Raw genomic sequence first — 19154 nt, 5'->3', positions numbered from 1 at the left:
TTAGACATTATAACAAAAATAACAATAAACAACAAATATGAAAGCCACTTAAAGGGAAAGACAAAATTATGAGTGCCATAAAATCACAGCAATTTTGTCATATTGCCGGCATAAAAATATGTTGGCCTCATAAACAGCTCACAAAAAATCGAAATTGGGAAATTTAAGGGCAACAAAGTGTGGTTAGAGAAATGCGCTACTTTGTAATAAATTAAAGAACGAAACATTGTCGTTGAAAGCATAAGTGGCTCGCTGCTGAGGGGTTGTATACAGGGGTGCTACTGCACCATGTTTTGAGGGTTGACACGTTTTCTGCGTGGTTTGCAGATTTCAAATTGTTTGTGTTGTTAGCAAATTGAAACTGATATGTCGTGCCAGGAAAATGAAATTGGAGACGGAAGATGGGAGGGAAGTGTGATGTTGTGCTGCGCGCGTGGCGAACAATAAAAAAGTGATATCACTGCTTTGGTGAAATGAAATCTCAATTTAATCGCATTCAGGCAAGCACAAAGGCATTGTGTGTGCAACTGTTGCACGCAGTGATGCATAAAAACTGATTTGATTTAGATGATAGTATTTGTGGTATTTGTGCGTTTGTGCGAACAAAAAAGGCAATATTGTGTGCAATAAACAACAATATGTTGGAAATTGAAATGCGTTCTTTTCGGAAATATTTTTGTAACGTACTTTTTTTATTTTTCATAAAAAATATTTGAGTATTTTAATACCTCAAACATAGTATGTAGTTAATACATAAATGATCAGCTTTACGAATTGAGCCCAATTAGACATGACTGTCTATATATACAATATATGAGCTTCCTCAGTTTTTGAGATACTCTTCTGAAATTTTGTGCACGTTTTTTTTCACCCATAGAAGCTACTTATATGCCGCAATCGCAAATATCGGATCACTATAGCTATACAGATATAGCTATCATACAAACTGTTCGATCAAAATCAAGAAAATTTCTGTATTTAAGAAGATATCTTATCGAAATTCTGAAAGTGTTATTTTCAAACAAGAATGCTATAATCATCAAACAAATTGTTCAGATCGGAGTACTTTCGCATATATGTATGTACATATGTATGTATGTACATAGTTGCCTTACAATTTGACTGATCAAAACAAAGTACTTGTAAGGAAAACTTTCTTATTTGACGAGATATCTTCCCGAAATTCCACATGAATTATTGTCTAAGATAACGCTTTCATATCTGCATATATTGTGCAGATCGCACCACTGTAGCATATAGCTGTCATATAAACTGAAAGATCAAAACCAAGCCCTTGTGTGCAAAACATTTTTATTTGACAAGCTATCGACATGAAATTTGGCTGAAATTATTATACGAGGCAGCGCTACAATCTTCGAACATAAATTTGATTTCGGTTATTTGTTATACATTGGTTATACATTGGTTATATATTTGTTATTATATCTGAAAGTGATTTTCGATTTTCTTGAAGTTTTGGTTATAAAATGGTTATACATTGGGTTATATATTGGTTATTATATCTGTTAGCGATTTTCGATTTTTTTGAAGTTTTGGTTATTAAATGGTTATATATTGGTTATTATATCTGTTAGCGATTTTCGATTTTTTTGAAGTTTTGGTTATAAAATGGTTATACATTGGGTTATATATTTGTTATTATATCTGAAAACGATTTTCGATTTTCTTGAAGTTTTGGTTATAAAATGGTTATACATTGGGTTATATATTGATTATAATGTCTGAAAGTGATTTTCGCTTTTTTTGAAGGTTTGGTTATAAAATGGTTATATATTGGGTTATATATTGGTTATTATATCTGTTAGCGATTTTCGATTTTTTTGAAGTTTTGGTTATAAAATGGATATACATTGGGTTATATATTTGTTATTATATCTGAAAGCGATTTTCGTTTTTCTTGAAGTTTTGGTTATAAAATGGTTATACATTGGGTTATATATTGATTATTATATCTGTTAGCGATTTTCGATTTTTTTTTAAGTTTTGGTTATAAAATGGTTATACATTGGGTTATATACATACATATTTGTTATTATATCTGAAAGCGATTTTCGATATTTTTTATGTTTGCATTTTAAGTGACGATACAGATACATACATACATATGTAATTCAATCGTATATTATATAGCAAAAATGTATGTATGTATGCTCACACAATTTCTAGCACGTTAGCGTTGCCAACCACTTTTTTCACCTTCACTGACATTCGCACGACTTATGGCGGCCTATTAAAAATAAGGTTATTGCAATGGAGATTTTGTTTGACTTTGCTCTATATACATACATGTATGTATACATATGTATATACCGCGCGTAAAATAAATATTTATCTAGGCGCAAGCATACATAAAGACATACAAAAACATTAGCGTGGTCGAAACAAGTACGTGTGTGCCTACAGTCTAACACACACACATACGGCTAGGCAATAAATTATAAATAAATGAAGTTGCAACAAGATCATCATTTATCACAGCCAAGTAAACAATCAATTAGCTCGTCTGCACCAAATGCCGCATTCATATTTGTACAGGCATGTGTGTGTGTGTGTGCACTGAAGTGCCTTTGTTGCCATTGTCTGGCAAGCACTGATTTCGCTTGTAATCCCCACTCAGCGCATTACACGAAAATCAACTCAATGACAAATAAATGAAGTCGAAAAAAACCACAAAAGCAATATCAATAATAGCAATAATTGCTTTTGTGATTGTGTGTGTATGAAGTGAATAGAAAAATCGACAAGAAACACACAAGCAATTCATAGAGTTGCATTTCGTATTTGAGCAGTTTTATTTACAAATGGTTATGGGTTTTTGTCCAAATATTTGATGCTCGCGGTCGAGCGTGGTCTTCATAAGCTTATAACAGCAACAACAACATGCATTTTAAGCTTTAGCGCGTGATTTAATTTACTTAAGTGCCACACACAAGCATAAAAACTTATTTGTATTTGATATATGATATACATATGTATGTATGTATGAACAGTTATTAATATTCAAATTGCCGTTCGCTTGGTTTTATGCAATAAAAGTGGAGCTTTTGACAAACCGCTGTTTCGTTCATTGCCACAAGCTGTCCAAATACCTGTTCATGCCACAAATTTGTGTACGAAATGACAATTTTGTGACTTACTTGATCGGTTTATCGCTTGATTTGCAAATTTACATAAGTAAATGTGCGCAAAAACATTTTTATGCTCGTTTACAATTTATCGATCTGGTTAAATTAAATTTATTGCTTTTGTAATTGTAAAATGGTGTTTAGAAACACAGCGAGTTACTATTGAAATCTCAGAACTGTCAACATGCTTAAATGCTGATAGTTCATTTGATTTAAATCATGCAATAAAAGTGAGGTTATGTGCGATAAAGCAGCAGTCAGGCATGGTAATTCAGAGGCAGAGAGAAAAAATTAAAAAAACGAGAAAAAACGTTAACTTCGAATGCACCGAAGCTGGTATAACCTTCAAAGGTGCATTTCTTTTAGTAACTATGTGTTCAGTTTATATGGAAGCTATATGCTATAGTAATCCGATCTGAACAATTTTTTCGGAGATTACATTGTTGTCTTAGAAAATAATCTATACCAAATTTCGTGAATATATCTTGTCAAATGCAAAAGTTTTCCATACAAGAACTTTTTTCCGATCGTTTAGTTTGTATAGCATATAGCTGTCATATAGCTGTGTTAGTGGTCTGAACTCCAAACTATCCTCACATATTGCAGCGTTGTCTTCAAAAATAATCTGTACAAAATTTCGTGAATATATCTAGTCAAATACAAAAGTTTTCCGTACAAGGACTAGATTTTAATCGAACAGTTTGCATGGCAACTATCTGCTATAGTCAACCGATCTGCACAATTTCTCCGAAAATTGCACCATAGTTTTAGTTAATAACTCATGCCAAATTTTCAGAAATTATCTCTTCAAATAAACAAACTATCCATACAAGCACTTGGTATCTTCATACATGCCATGAATAAAGTCAGGTATTCTACACTTGAAGCGCTTAAAAAACGATAATCTCCATAACAAAAATGAATAAAAATTGCCAAAGCTTATAACAAGTGTATGGAAAATTGGATTAATCGTTGGTGTGCTTGCATTAACTCAGTAGCCTATTTAAGTCAAGTCAGTCCGGCTTAAATTTGATCAGCTCGTATATATTATTTAAAAAAAAACAAATTTTTTCTCAGATTTACACTTTTCATTTTCATTTTGCACCGCTAAAAATAAATCAAGCAATTTTCGATTGCACTCAACCCAATAAAACTGCACTTCATCTTATAAATCGTGCGCTTATTAGTTAGCAAGCGTGTAGCCATAAATCGCAATGCGACAGGCCGACAGACGTACGGACGGACACACAGTGCAGGCGTGAATGCCGCGAGCACTACACAGCACCAACACCCACAGCCAAGCAGGGTCTGAGCGGTGCCACCAACCAGTGACACTTGGCACAACAATCGTAGCACTTCACGACTTTCTCCGCTCGCACCACCTACACAGATTTCCACCCATTTACTCGCTTGCCTGGAATTTCTTGCAACTTTTGCTCATAACTCTGTGGCACCAAATAATTCTCGCAACATTTTCTGCTATTTTTTTAAATTTCTTTCTTTTCTTCTAAATTCTACTCATACATTACTCAGAGGAGTTGCTAATACCACTGTTGATGTTGCTGTCGATGTGCTTGTTTGGCTGTGTTGTTAGGCTCTTTAGCCTGGTTATTGTGCGCTTAAGCCTTTTAGAGTCGAAATATTTCAATTTAGAATTAATTACCCGGACCGCCCGTTGCCACATTCGCGGCGTGGCAATTGATTTATGGCGTCATATAAAAATAGTTTTCCCCCATTTGCCCAACGACTGGGAGTATGACGTTATACGGCCGCATAGTGTGCCCCTCTTCGACTGCCGCTGCATGCCGCTTATGCCAGATTTTCTTGCAAGTACACGCGTATGTGTGTGTATGCGGCGCAGTATTTTCTTATTCGGTTCAGCTTATCTTCATTCCATTTCTTTATATCGCCTGTCATATTGGCGGCGTGGCGACTTAATTTGCACCTCGCTGCCGACACTGTTGTTGCTATTGCAGCGGCAACTGGCAACTGGAATTTTATTTTGACTTCAACTTAATTACCATTTCGATTGTAATAACTTTTTTCGGTACAAATTTCGAGTGGCTGCCTGTCGTAATTTGTATTTTGGGTGAATTCGGGGGAGAATTGTGGTTTCAGTGCTTTTAAATATGCATAAATATTTGTTAGCTAATTGCTTTGAAGTTTTCAAAATAGTTTCGGTTGCAAGGAATTTATTTGAAGCAATTGGTTTTTATTGAAATTGTCTGAAAATCTATTTTAGGAAATTTGTGTACGGGTTACAGTACACGTGATATGGAGTTTAAGTTAATTGAAAAAATTCCTTTCTAATTTTGCAATGGGCGCAATGTCAAAGTTACGATTCCATTTGCGAGATGTCAAGGCTTTCCGTAATATACCATACATACCATACATATATTTCCGTTTCTTAGTCGACTTGACAATTGTAGGTCTTTTCCCTTATCAGGTAAGATCTCAAACTCGCTCTGGTCGACCTATCGTTGAAAAAGTCGAAGAAATTATGGAAAATATTGACCATGACCGTCACATAAGCAGCCATGACATCGCTAAGGAACTTAACATTCATCATGAACCGGCTTTGAACCATTTAAAAAAAGGCTGACTACAAAAAGAAGCTCGATGTTTGGATACCACATGTATTGTCAGTGAAAAATTTAATGGACCGAATTAACATCTGCGATTCTTTGCTGAAACGAAATGAGATCGAACCATTTTTGAAGCGAATGATAAGAAGAGACAAAAAGTGGATCAAATATAGTACGAGTATAACAAAAATGTGCAAAAAAGATCATGGTCCAAGCGTGGTGAAGCTCAACAAATGGTCGCAAAGCCAGGATGAAAAGAATCATCCACTATGGGCTGCTTCAGTCTGGTCGAACGATTGACCAGTACCAGATGACCAGAACTGATTAACAAAAAGGGCTTCGACTTCCATCAGGACAACGCTAGACCACACACATCTTTAATCACTCGGCGGAAACTGTGAGAGCCTAGCTGGAAAGTTTTAATGCATTTACCATATAGCCCTGACCTTGCCCTTTAATGACTCTGCAAAAACTGAGAGAGCTTGGCTGGGAAGTTTTAATGCATTTACCATATAGCCTTGACCTTGCACCATCAGATTACCATTTGTTTCGGTCAATGCAGAACTTCCTCAATTGAGTATAGTTGGCTGTGAAAATTACTTGTTGCAGTTTTTTGCCGAGAATAAAGAAAAGTTTTATAGTTTCAGTGTTGGAATAATGTCTCTAGCGGAAAAATGGTAAAAATAGAAAGAAATACGAAACGACTTTTTCGACTACCCTCTATTAAATATATAATTTGAAGAAAAATTGCTCTTAAAATTTCAATTGCAAAAATCCTTTCTGAAACGTGCATGAAAATTTATGAAAACACAGTAGAAAATGTTAACCACCCACCGAGACAATCACACCGATCGAATCGATACCAATTGAAAATAAGTTAATTTCATTCGAATGCATATACGAGTCTATTCATCGGTTGATGCAGGAAGTGCCACAGTAAATAGAGAAGCGCCAGAAAATTCAATTGACAAACAGACATCAATGATTCTAAATAGACAAGTAAATAGATAAATAAACACTTGTTTGATTGCATTTATTTGCATGGCGCAGGCAGAACGGCAAGAAGGGGCAAGAAGGGGCAGACTCAACTCAATCAATCATTTGTCAAAGTGACAAACAAGCGCATGCACACACAAGAGCACACAGATAAACAAATAGTTGGAACACGAAATTACAAGCAGTGCTGCATGCTTGTGGCAGCCACATATGCCAAACAATTGCCAAGTGGCAGACAAGCAATGCAAGTTTCTATATATGTACATCTGTATGTAAGTACATCTGTATATATTAGCTGCATGTGCACGATTCTAATGACGATTGCATTGCTCAATAAGACTGTTGCACAGCAAAATTGTTTGATATTCACTCGCATGCAGAAGTCAGCAGCGGCGCTTGTTGTAGCTTTTGTTGTTGTTTAAAAAAATTCTATGCGTGTATGTAGGCTTGTTGTCGCAGTATGTTGCCGCTGGCTTTGATGACATTTCAATTATGACAATTGCAATCAATGTGGCATGTGTGGCGGCTAGCTACAGCGCCGCTTCTTCTTCACATTAACTTCTTCGCCCGTCTTCAGCGCTTCCTCCAGCGCTGGTGTGGCGTGCCTGTCAAGCGAACATGTCATAATTAATATGTCATGAAAGTGTTGTTTATGTCTGACGTTTGCCGCTGACTGCGCCGCTGCTGCTTGCGCTTCTTGCAACCTTTTTGCTATGCATTACTCAAGCTCGAGTGTGTAAATTATCAATTTAAACACTTTTCGACTTTGAAATTTTTTCCAACATTCATAAAATGCTTGTTTATTCATTTATTATTATTTCTTCAATTATTTATTTATTGAATTCAATTAACATGCGGCGCGTTGAACATGCCTTCAGGTTGCCGTTGCATGTTCTTCAGTGATTATGTTGGTGTAAGGAAGGCAATCAGTGTTGCCGTGTTTACATAAATAACTATAGCTGTAGTATGTATGTATGTTTATAATTGAATGCTTGTTAGTTGAGGCACGTGTTGCACGTTTCATGTATATGTAAGTATGTTAGCGCATTAACGGCGGCGTAAAGTTTGTAATAGGCAGCAATTACAACGGTTTTTCGATTTTTTCCAAGGGATCAACTATTTGTTGTAGCGGTAGGAATAGAAAAATGTACGTAATTTATATTTTTGGGGTTTGGAGTTACAATAGGTAAAATTGCTTGAAAAATTTAGTGAAAAATTTTAACATAAATTAAAAAATTAAATTTTAAATTTCAAACAAAAATATAAAAAAAATAAAAAAAAAATATTTTTCTATATTTTAACTACAAACGAATCTCGAAACCTTCATTATACTAAAAAATTAAAACAAAATTTTTTTCCAAAAAAAAAGTTAAAAATAAAATTTTTACAAAATATGAAAAAAGTGAAATTTTTCCAAAAAATTATTTAAACAAATTTATTCCAAAAAAATTAAAATTTGTTTACTAAAAATGAACAGAAATTTTTTTCTTCCATAAAAATATAATTTTTTTTACAAGAAAAGCGAAATTTTTCCTAAAAATTAATTAAAAAATTTTATTTCAAAAAAAGTATTTTTTTTTGATAAAAAAAAGAAACCAATATTTTTTCCTCCACAAAAAGTTAAATTTAAAAATTGAAATATTTTTTCTTTCAAAACAAATAAAATTTTTTCATACAAAACAAAAACCAAAGTTTTTTTCTTCCAAAAAAAGTTAAAAATTTTTACAAAATATGTGAATTTTTTCTCTCAAAAGAAAGGGAAAATTTTCCATAAAATTATTTAACAATTTTATTCCAAAAAAAGTAAAATTTGTTCACTAAAAATGAACCGAAATTTTTTTCTTCCATAAAAATATAATTTTTTTTACAAGAAAAGCGAAATTTTTCCAAAAAATTATTTAAAAAATTTTATTTCAAAAAAGTATTTTTTTTATAAAAAAAGAAACAAAAATTGTATTTCAGAAAAATGAAACTTTTTTACAAAAACGAAACAAAAATTGTTGCTTCCACAAAACGATAAATTTTTGTACCAAAACAGCGAAATTTTTCTCCAAATTATTTAAACAATTTTCTTCCAAAAACAGTTAAATTTTTTTACAAAAAAATATTAACTTTTCCAAAAAATTATTTAAACAATCTTATTCCAAAAAAAGTTAAATGTTTTTCCAAAAAACAAAAAAAAACGAACTTTTTTTTCTAAAAAAAGTAAATTTTTATTTAAACAATCTTATTCCAAAAAAAGTTAAATGATTTTCCAAACACAGCGAAACATTTTTTCCAAAAAGTGAAATTTTCTCTAAAAAATTATTTGAAAAAGTAAGCAATTTTCTTCCAGAAAAAAGTAAAATTTTTTAACAGAACGAAACCGAAATTTTTTGATACAAAATAAGCTAAATTTTTCAAAAAAAATAAAAAAGTTTTTTTGCTCCAAAAAAAGTTGAATTTTATTCCAAAACAAAAACGGAATTTGTTTTCCTTAAAATGTGAGATTTTTTTCAAAAAAAATAATAAAAAATTTAATTTTAATAATAATATACATATATATAAATACCTTATAGCTTGCAACCTATGATTTCCTCATTTATTCTGCATCAGCTCAGTAATGGCTGCCTCTACCTCATGCAACGCACGTACAACGGCCCATGTCTCATTAGTCAATTTAATACTTGAAACTGTCCGACGACACCTTGAAAACGTACACGGACTAATAATTGTGAGGCAATAAACATAGCAATTTTGTTGAGCAGAATCAGAAAAATATTGAAAAACACTGTATGTACCATACAAGCGCGCATCAAAACAACACCAAAGTTAAATAAAAGGCCAAAAAAATGTTATGTGGCATGCAAGAATTTCAATCGTTTTTCGATTAAACCAACTGCTTGCATTGAATTATCCAAAATTTGTATTTGTAATTGTGTGCTAAATTATGAAATAACTCCACATTGCATATAACGTTATGAATTGGTAGTCATAAACGCGCCCACGCAGACCAAAAGCTGGACTCAAAATTCTTTATGCGCACTTAGTGCTTCTTCTCGTTTTTTTTTTTGTTTTTGTACAGCTATTAAAATGTCAGTTGCGTGAGTATTTTATGAGCAATTTATATATAACATGCGCTTGTCACAAATATTTCGCAGTTTTTGACACATCGACTGCCTTTGCCTGCATAATTGTCCTCAATTGCGTGTAGCTGCTGCGGCTACTGTGGCTACCTATAGCTTTTATACCCTGCACTGGGTAAATTCACGAAGTTTGTAAAACTCGAAAGGCAAGGTCTGAGACTCTATAAAATATACATATGTATGTATAAATGCTTACTGTGACAAGCTGAGCCGATTTAAACATGCCCAACTGTCAGTCACTCCATCTGCCTAAGTATATAATAATGAACAAGTGCCTCGGTGTTTGAGATATTGATCTGAAATTTTGCACACTTCAAATTCTCTTCATGAAGCTACTCGTTTGTCGAAATCAAAGCTATCGGCTTACTATAACATATAGCTGCCATATGAACTAACCGATCCCTAAGAAATTCTTGTATAGAAAACTTCTTTGTTTGACATGATATCTTGACGTAATTTGGCTTAGATTATTTTGTAAGACAACGCAATTATCTCTGCAGAAATTGTTCAAATCGGATCACTATGGCAAATAGCTGTCATACATACCGAGCGATCACAATCAAGTGTTTGTATGAAAAACTTTTAAATACATTTTTTTATTTGTGTAGGGTATAACAGCTTCGCTGCAGCCGCAGTTAACGTTTTTTCTTGCCTTTGTTTAATATTTTGCGCAGTCAACGACTAATTGCTAGTGAAGTCTAAACCGCATGAATCGCATACGCTGCTGTGTATGTTGTCTCGCCACGCGCAAAGCCATAAAACCGCAGCAGCGTCAACAATGTTGCGTGCAACATGTAGTTTAAAAACTAATTTCTGAGAAACTAGTGGATTAATTTGCTGGCAACACACGCGTTTGCCAACCAGCGCTCTTTCCACGCGCTTCTCCTCTAGCGTCCGGCTGCGTGTGGCCGTGTATTTGTTTTAATTGCTACTTATTAGGCACGGAGACTTTGTTGCCCTCTGCGGCCAGCGCGTTTGTTTCTAGGCGCGCATGCGTGCACCGCCTGCGTTTTTGTGGCATGTGTTGCACGCTGACACACTGACTCCTTGTGCATTAGCGCACTTGCCACACGCTGTCATTAAAAGTCATTCCTGTAATTAGCGCGTCCACAACAGCACCAAAACACGCTTAAATGGTTTCCCAAAATCATTAAAAAAGTACTAATATACTTAGAGTCTAAATGTGGCAGACAACTGCTAGCCATATGCGGCGTGCAATATGAGCATGCCACGCGGAAGCATGCCGAAGAAATGCTTCGTAGGTTTTTTTGTTTATTGCTGTTGTGTACTGGATTATTTATATAGTTATATTGGGTAGTCGAAAAAGTTTTTTCGTATTTTGTCAATACATAGATGTCGTTGAAGTCATATATCATTTAACCAAAAAAAAAAAAATCGGAGAAGTTGAAGAAAAATTCAAAAATGAGTGAGAAGAATGAAGAAATTCGCTATATTTAAATTTTTTTTTTATAAAAAAGGGAAGAATGCCACGTAAGCCACCAATCAAATTTGTGAAGTTTACGGAGACCATGCTGCATCATTTCGTGTAGCACAAGAATGGTTCGCTCACTTCCGTTCTGAAATTTCGATGTGAGAGATGCACCTCGCTCTGGTCGACCTATCGTTGAAAAAGTCGATGAAATTATAGAAAAGATTGACCAGGACCATCACAAAAGCAGCTATGACATCGCTAAGGAAGTTAAAATCCAACATCAAACGGTTCTGAACTATTTAAAAAAGGCTGGCTACAAAAATAAGCTCGATGTTTGGGTACCACATGAATTTTCTGTGAAAAATTTACTGGACCGAATTAACATCTGCGATTCTTTGCTGAAACGAAATGAAATCGAACCATTCCTGAAGCGAATGATTAGAGGAGACAAAAAGTGGATCAAATACAACAAAAATGTGCGAAAAAGATCAGGGTCCAAGCGTGGTGACGCTCAACAATTGGTCGCAAAACCAGGATTGATGCATCGAAAGGTTATGCTGAGTGTTTGGTGGGATTGGAAAGAAATCATCCAATATGAGTTGCTCCAGATTGGTCGTTTGATTTCACATTTTACTGTCAACAACTGATGACATTGAAGCAAGCAATCGAAAAAAACACGACTGAAACTGATCAACAGAAAAGGCTTCGTCTTCCATTAGGACAACGCTGGACCTTACACATTTTTGATGACTCTGCAAAAACTGAGAGAGCTTGGCTGAGAAGTTTGGATTCATCCATCATATAGCCCTGACGTTGCACCATCTCTCTACCATTTGTTTCGGTCAATGCAGAACTCTCTTAATGGAGTAAAGTTGGCTTCAAGAGAGGCCTGTGAAAATTACTTGTCGCAGTTTTTCGTCGAGAAACCAGAAAAGTTTTACACTGATGAAATAATGTCTCTAGCGCAAAAATGGCAAAAAGTGGTCTACCACAATAGTATATATTTGGTTCACTAAAGTTCATTATAAATATAAAAATAAATATGTTGAAGTTTGATTAGAAATACGAAAAGACTTTTTCGACTGCCATTATTATTATCATCCCCAAAAAACTCCACATATTAATTATTTTTCTATCAGCATTATGATCTTATTTACTTTCTGAATTATACCTCCCCAGACATAATTAAAAATTGCATTTCCGCCGATATTTATACACTCTCCCCACATAAATCACTTGCGCTTGCTTTCATAAAATCTTTCTTTTCACATTTTTCTTCACACCTCATTTTCATTTCCTACAAAATTCTTAGATTAAAAGCAATAATTTCTTGCGGTTGCATAGACGTTTCCGGATTCACACTTTCACCTGCTCGAATTGTGGCACCGATGCGCCTGACTTATTATTTTTATGCATTGCTGTTGGTTCTTGTTGTTTGTTTTTGTTGTTGGCCAGCATAACAAGCGTCTTATCAGCTTGGTGTACAAGTGAAAAATTACAGTTCATTTACAGGAAAATTATGCGTACATGGAAATTGTTGTATTACTTAGGCAAACAAGTGCGGCGCAGCAACAACAAAAAAAGCAGACATACTTTCGGGTTTAGAAGCAGAGCTGCTAAAAGCTGTGAAGCTGTAGACGGGCGGACCTGCCCAGTTGTTGGTCATGACAAGCTCGTTTGCTTTGGCTGAGAACGTGGCCTGCGTTAGCGGCCGCATTTCTTCCACTTGTAGTTGCTGACCCTTCATGCAAGCCCCCGCCCACCACACCACAGAGGTGTTGCAAATGAAGTTGGCGTGTTGAAATGTTTGGCGTTGCAATGGATTTTTAAGAATTAGAATAAATTAAGTTGAAGATGTTTTTATTAATGAGGTGTGCAAGTGTTAGTGCAAGACTGTGTGTGTGACTTTGCTGGCTCTTTAGGCTGCTTGCTTTTTTCTTTTCACTTATTTTATTTTTTCTATTTTTCTATTTTTTCTAATTTTTATGGCGTTGACTTTGGTGGAATCACGCGCAATTGAGTCGATTGCGTGCAGGTGTGAATTAGGCGAATGAAGTGCTTCCCTCTTATTGTCATGCACTCCACTGTGGTTGCGTTGTTTTTGGCTTCATAGCTGCGCCCTTTCGCCGGCGCTGCGCTCAATTGCATGCAGAAGTGCATTGCTGCAACTGCTGCCGCTCCACCTGCCCGCCGCCATGCGTTTATTGCAGCGCGCTGTCAGTCAGTCAATCAACAGCTTGTTGTTTGTGTGCCATCACTCAAAAATCTCATAAATCTCCGCATCGCCATCCACTGCCATCGCCTGATCAGCTTTAGCGTTCGTTGGCTTTGCGCGGCACAGCTCGTGCGCTGTTGTCTTCTGCGAATTTGGAGCGCGCAGCTGCATTGCGGTCCAAGTGAAGGTGTTAAAAGTTCTTTTGGCTCGTAAGCTTTTTGTTATGCGCTCTTAAGTCCGAAGTTTGTTGTTTGATTAATGTTGTTAAAGCGGGAACATGTTGTTTTTATTCCTTATTTATTGACTTTTATTTTTTAATTTCTCTTTTTTTACACATTTTCTTTCTGTGTCAGCACTTTCAACGCGACATGAACAATTTAATCCGTTAGCTTATTATTGGATTATTATTAGAGGAAGCCTGCTCTCATTTTTTGCTTCACAACTGCTTTCTTCTCGCAAACTGCCGCTGGCACCGCTTCCTCGGCTCTAATATTGAATGACTTTGTGGAAATCGGTCTGCATCCAAATAATCAAAACCGTTGAAATTGTGCTGATGGCCGGCGTTGCAAGTCGCTTGTCGGCAGTTTTATGTTGCCGCCTGGCATTTTTACATGTAGAACACATATATTTTTATGTCGATATGTATTTTGTATATAAACAAGAACAACAAGCAGAACAACAATAACTGTACAACTTGTAAAACACACAAAATGCGCTTGTTATATGCCGCTCTGCTGTCTTGCATGCATATGAGTTAGTAATTGCTAGATTTTTGTGTGTCCATGTTCCTATATGTAGGTAAATAATATGTTTGCAGTTCATTCCTTGCTGGAAAAACTGCTCTAAAAGAATGAGAAAATTTTATTACAATTTCCACTTGGAAAAAAGTTGGCATTTCGGGGGTTCCTATCCTGCAAGAACTCTCTGTGGTAATAAGAAAATGTTACAGTAATTTCCACTTGGAAAAAATTTGAACTTCGAATGTTCATACACTTGAAAAATAGAGCCGTGAGAATAAGTAAATATTGTATTCTTAACTTGTTCTTCTTCTTTACTGGCATAGGAACCACTTACGCAATTATAGCCGAGTTAACAATAGTGCAGCAGTCGTTTCTTCTTTCCGTAAGGTGGCGCCAATTGAAGATTCCAAGCGAAGCTAGGTTCTTCTCAACCTCGTCCCTCCAACGGAGTGGAGGTCTTCCTCTTTCTCTACTTCCCCGTCGAGTACTGTGTCGAATCCTTTCAGAGCTGGAGTGTTTTCGTCCATTCGGACGATGCGAACAAGACAGCGTAGCCGTTATCTTTTAATTCGCAACGCGCAAAGGACCATAAATCTTCCGCATAACCTTTCTCTCGAAAACTCGTAACGTCAACTCATCGTCTATGCCTCTGCACCTTATAACAGGACGGGAATGAAGAGGGACTCGTAGAGTTTGGGCTTTGTACGTCGAAGGAGGACTTTACTTCTCAATTGCCTACTTAGTCAGAAGTAGCACCTGTTGGCAAGAGTTATTCTGCGTTGGATTTCGAGGCTGACAGTGATGTTAATGCTGGTTCCAAGTCAGACGAAATTATATTTGACTTCTAAGTTATGACTGCCAACAGTGACGTGGGAGCCAAGTCTCGAGTGCGACGAATGTTTGTTTGATGACATTAGATATTTCATCTTGCCCTTGTTCTAGGAAAGCAGAACTAACGGCGCGGTGATGATATCGATGTCATCGGCGTACGCCAGCAGCTGTACATTTTAATAGAACCTTCTCTATTCAGATCTGCAGCTCGAATTATTTTTTCCAGCAATAGATTGAAAAAGTCGCACGAAAGAGAGTCGTCTTGTCTGAAACCACGATACGGAGAGATTCTTCCCGATTCTAATAGGTCTTTCGGTATTATATACATATATATTTTAGTTGAAAAAACTTGAAAGAAACCTTAACAAGAAGACTATAGAACGTGAATGGTAGACGCTCAAATGAAGAGTGCAGCAAAACACCGAATATTCCAATAAGCTTGCACAAACATTTTTTCCTACTGGGTATCGAAAAATCATTCATTCCACAACCATACAAATTACCTTGCAACTCACGTGCGAGTATTTGTGCCGTTGTAAGCAATTCGCTAATGTGTTCGTATGCAACTAACAGTTGTTACAACTTGTAGTTAAAATATTGTCGCAGCTTTGCTTCTAATTACATGTGTATCCTATATTTTATGCGACGAAAGTTTCAACCACTTAGGGTGGGTGACAACATTCCTCACCTATCACTCACACATATGCAAGGGCATGTATTTACGAGTGCATCTCCACAATCCCCAAATGCATAATTTAACTTTTCCCATTTCAATCAAGTGAAACACTTCGCCTTAGTGGGAATTCTGTGTTATTTTTAATTCTATGCCTTTTAAGTAGTGCTGGTTGTTGTTGCTGTGGTCCATACATGGAACGCGGAAATCCAAGCACTTCGCTCTGCCTTGGCAAGCGTGACAGATAGACATTTGTTATAAATACTGCTAAAACTTTCACCGCTTAATTCCGGCTAGTTAAAAAACGATTTATTTTATTTTAGTCATTTGTGGGTGTCACAGCGCGCACTCACACACAAGCCTACAGTTTCGCAGTTACTGTAGTCTAGTGCAGAGATAAGTGCAGGGACCACCAGCATTCAACGGCAAAATTAATTACAATTATAACGGCGCATAAACAAAAACAAAATTCATATCTTGAAGTGTTGCATATAAATACTAGGGTGACACTGGTATTTATAGAATTTTGTATTCGGGGCAAACATTAAAATTTCCAGTACAAAAAAAATGATTGTTGCGCATGCATAATTATTTAATAAAACAAATTTCAAAATTATTATTTATTTTTTTCAGTAAAAAAATTGGAAATTTATTATAAATAATATTTAAAATAATTTTTTTTTTTAATAAAAGTAGTTATATAATATAATATATTACATATAATATGCAATTTTCTTATCTTATTTCTATTTGGTAAAAAAGTTTTGAAAAATTGTTAGTTTTTCTAACATAAAAATACTTGGAAAATTTTTATAAATATTGCTTCAATAAAATTCGAAATAATTTCTAAAAAAAATTCAAAATTTTCTTATTATTTCGAAAAATTTTTAAAATTTCCTAACAAAATGAAAAATGTGGAACATAACTTTGCAATAAGAAAAATAAAAAAAAAATGTATTTCATTTTTTAAATTTTTTAATTTTTATTCTAAAATTTTAATAAATTTTTTTTAAGTTGTTTTTTATTTCCCCCCCCCCCCCTTTATTAAATATTCTGCGATATGTTAAAAATGTTTGTATTTGGCAATTTCATTTGAAATTTTTATCATTTTTGAAACTCTGTATAAGCATAGTTCAATGAATGTATGAACCACCCTAACATAAATTATTAATTATTCAAATAAATCACTAATCATTGTAGCGACGTAGTTGAGTTGACTTTGACATTTTGTGTAATCATTCATACATAGTATGTATTTACGCGCCCTTAAAGCATGACAACTCAAAATTATTTCAAATCTTGCCAAGCTAAAATTCGGTAAATGATTGCAGACCAAACAATTTTTTTTTATTAACTTTACTTTCTTACGAAATTAACTACTAATAATGTAAGAGTATTCTATTAGAATCAGTCATGAGTAAAGTCTATTTAGATAGTGACAAGCTATCAAAACTGTTTTTGAATGATGATAAATCACTGTATTTTAGACAAGAGTTAGTTAAGTATCAAACTAAGAATTCATATTTATTATATTTCACTGCTTATTAAAGTGGAATTAATGTAAAAAAACAAGAGGAAATACTTATTAAGCCAATACAAGACTTTAACTGAGCTTAAATTTTGTTTATAGACATACTTGCATATATGTATATGGTCATCTAAAATGCATAACTATGTGTCATCAAATGAATCGAAATTGAGTTTTTCACTCTTTACAATTCACTATATCATACATGTATTGCATATGTATATGTAGCATAAAATTTTCAGCTTCCGCTGTCAGATATAACCAATATATAACCGATATATAACCAATTTATAACCAATTTATAACCATTTTATAACCAAAACTAAGATTTAGTTTTAATACGAAAGGGTCATATTATATCATTCATCCTTCGCCTATTAACTTATGAAAAGTGATGTTACATTATTTTGCATTTTAGGTGAAGTTATATGTTTATAGACATACATACATACATACATATAGATATAAGAAAATAAGACAAATATTAGCGTTGATTTCAAACTTTTGCAAACAAATATCAGAAATCCAAATAATAATGCGTTGGTTTTATCTCCAACACAAATCAGACTCCGTAAATGTATGTACATATGTATATACATATATAGTATATAAATACAATTTGTATTTAGTCAATATTAGCTTATATATTTCGTAGACCTGCGCGGTTATTTCAATACTGCCAAACTTTTGTTTTCCTCCCAGTTCATTAAAAAGTTTATTGACTTCGCTGCACACAAATCCCCAAGGAGTCAAGCACACGCACATACTGCCATATACAAAACAAAAAAAAAAATCAAAAACAAATATAAATACAGAAAACTTCCTGCAGAAAAATACTTTAATGCCTTTATTGGTGTGAGCATGGAGGCACATCTGCGATATAAGCTCAATATGCAGGCGGTCTGCGGTATGACCCAGTCAAATTACGAAAGCCATAAAATAAACTTTGCCCTCTGCGCCGTAATGTAGGCTAAGTGGAGCTACATCTTGCTAAACCGTGTACTCAAAAAAGCTCTGCATAGATTCATCTGTATGTATGTGTTATAAAAGTAAACTTTTTTCGCCTTTTTAGCAAAAATATGTATAACTTTTCCTTTCTTTTTATGGTGATTTTTAACAACGACCCAATCTGTTGCCAAACTTCGGCTCGAAACTTGTTTGTTTGCAGATTTATTCTATGTTCTTTCCTTTCTTTTATGTTTTATGTGTTTTACATATCTTTTTTCTTTATATTGATTTTGCCACACCAACAGCGTTGTGTATCCAGTGGCATTCCCTCAGCAGTAAAGTGGAAAATTTTTTTATTTGTTTTTGTTTTTTTTTGCCGGCTTGTTAAGGAATTTTTTGCCTGCCTACCGGCTTTCCTTGTGCCGGCATTTGGAAAATCAGCGTGAATGCAAATAATATCTACTTATTTTGTTTTGGAGTGGGAGACTCTAACTTAGAGAGATTTTTTATTATGAAAATGTAACATCACTTTTCATTACATTACAGGCGAAGGAAAAAAGATATAACAGAGACCACTCATATTGGAACAAAATTAGAGTTTTCGTTATAAAAGCTTTCTAAATAGGTTATTATATCTGTTAACGCTTTTCGATTTTTTTTGATAATACATTGTTTTGCTTTTTAGGTGACGATATGTAAGAATATACATACATACATATGGTATATAAGCATAAATATTTATGTACATTAGGAAGGGGTTTTTCGCTTGGTAAAAATACAAACTTAAATCACCTTTAAGAAAGTCTCAATAAGCATGAGCTCTTAATTCTTACGGGAAGCTGCTACGCCTCACTGTTTCCTATTTTTCTTAAAAAGAAAAATTCATAACTGTCTTTCAACTACTTGAATATGCCATGTATACAAGAAATCAATGC

The 19154-nt window shown here is 34.5% G+C and overlaps 1 protein-coding gene across 1 annotated transcript in view; it reads left to right on the top strand.

The window, feature by feature from the left end:
- The window catches only part of LOC120782394 (bromodomain-containing protein DDB_G0270170), a 192157-nt gene that overhangs the window by 141926 nt on the left and 31077 nt on the right, over positions 1-19154 (top strand). The window lies entirely within an intron of this gene.

This window comes from Bactrocera tryoni, chromosome 1 (assembly GCF_016617805.1).
Source record: "Bactrocera tryoni isolate S06 chromosome 1, CSIRO_BtryS06_freeze2, whole genome shotgun sequence".
Taxonomy (NCBI): Eukaryota; Metazoa; Arthropoda; class Insecta; order Diptera; family Tephritidae; genus Bactrocera; species Bactrocera tryoni.
This window is presented reverse-complemented; position numbering and strand designations above follow the sequence as displayed.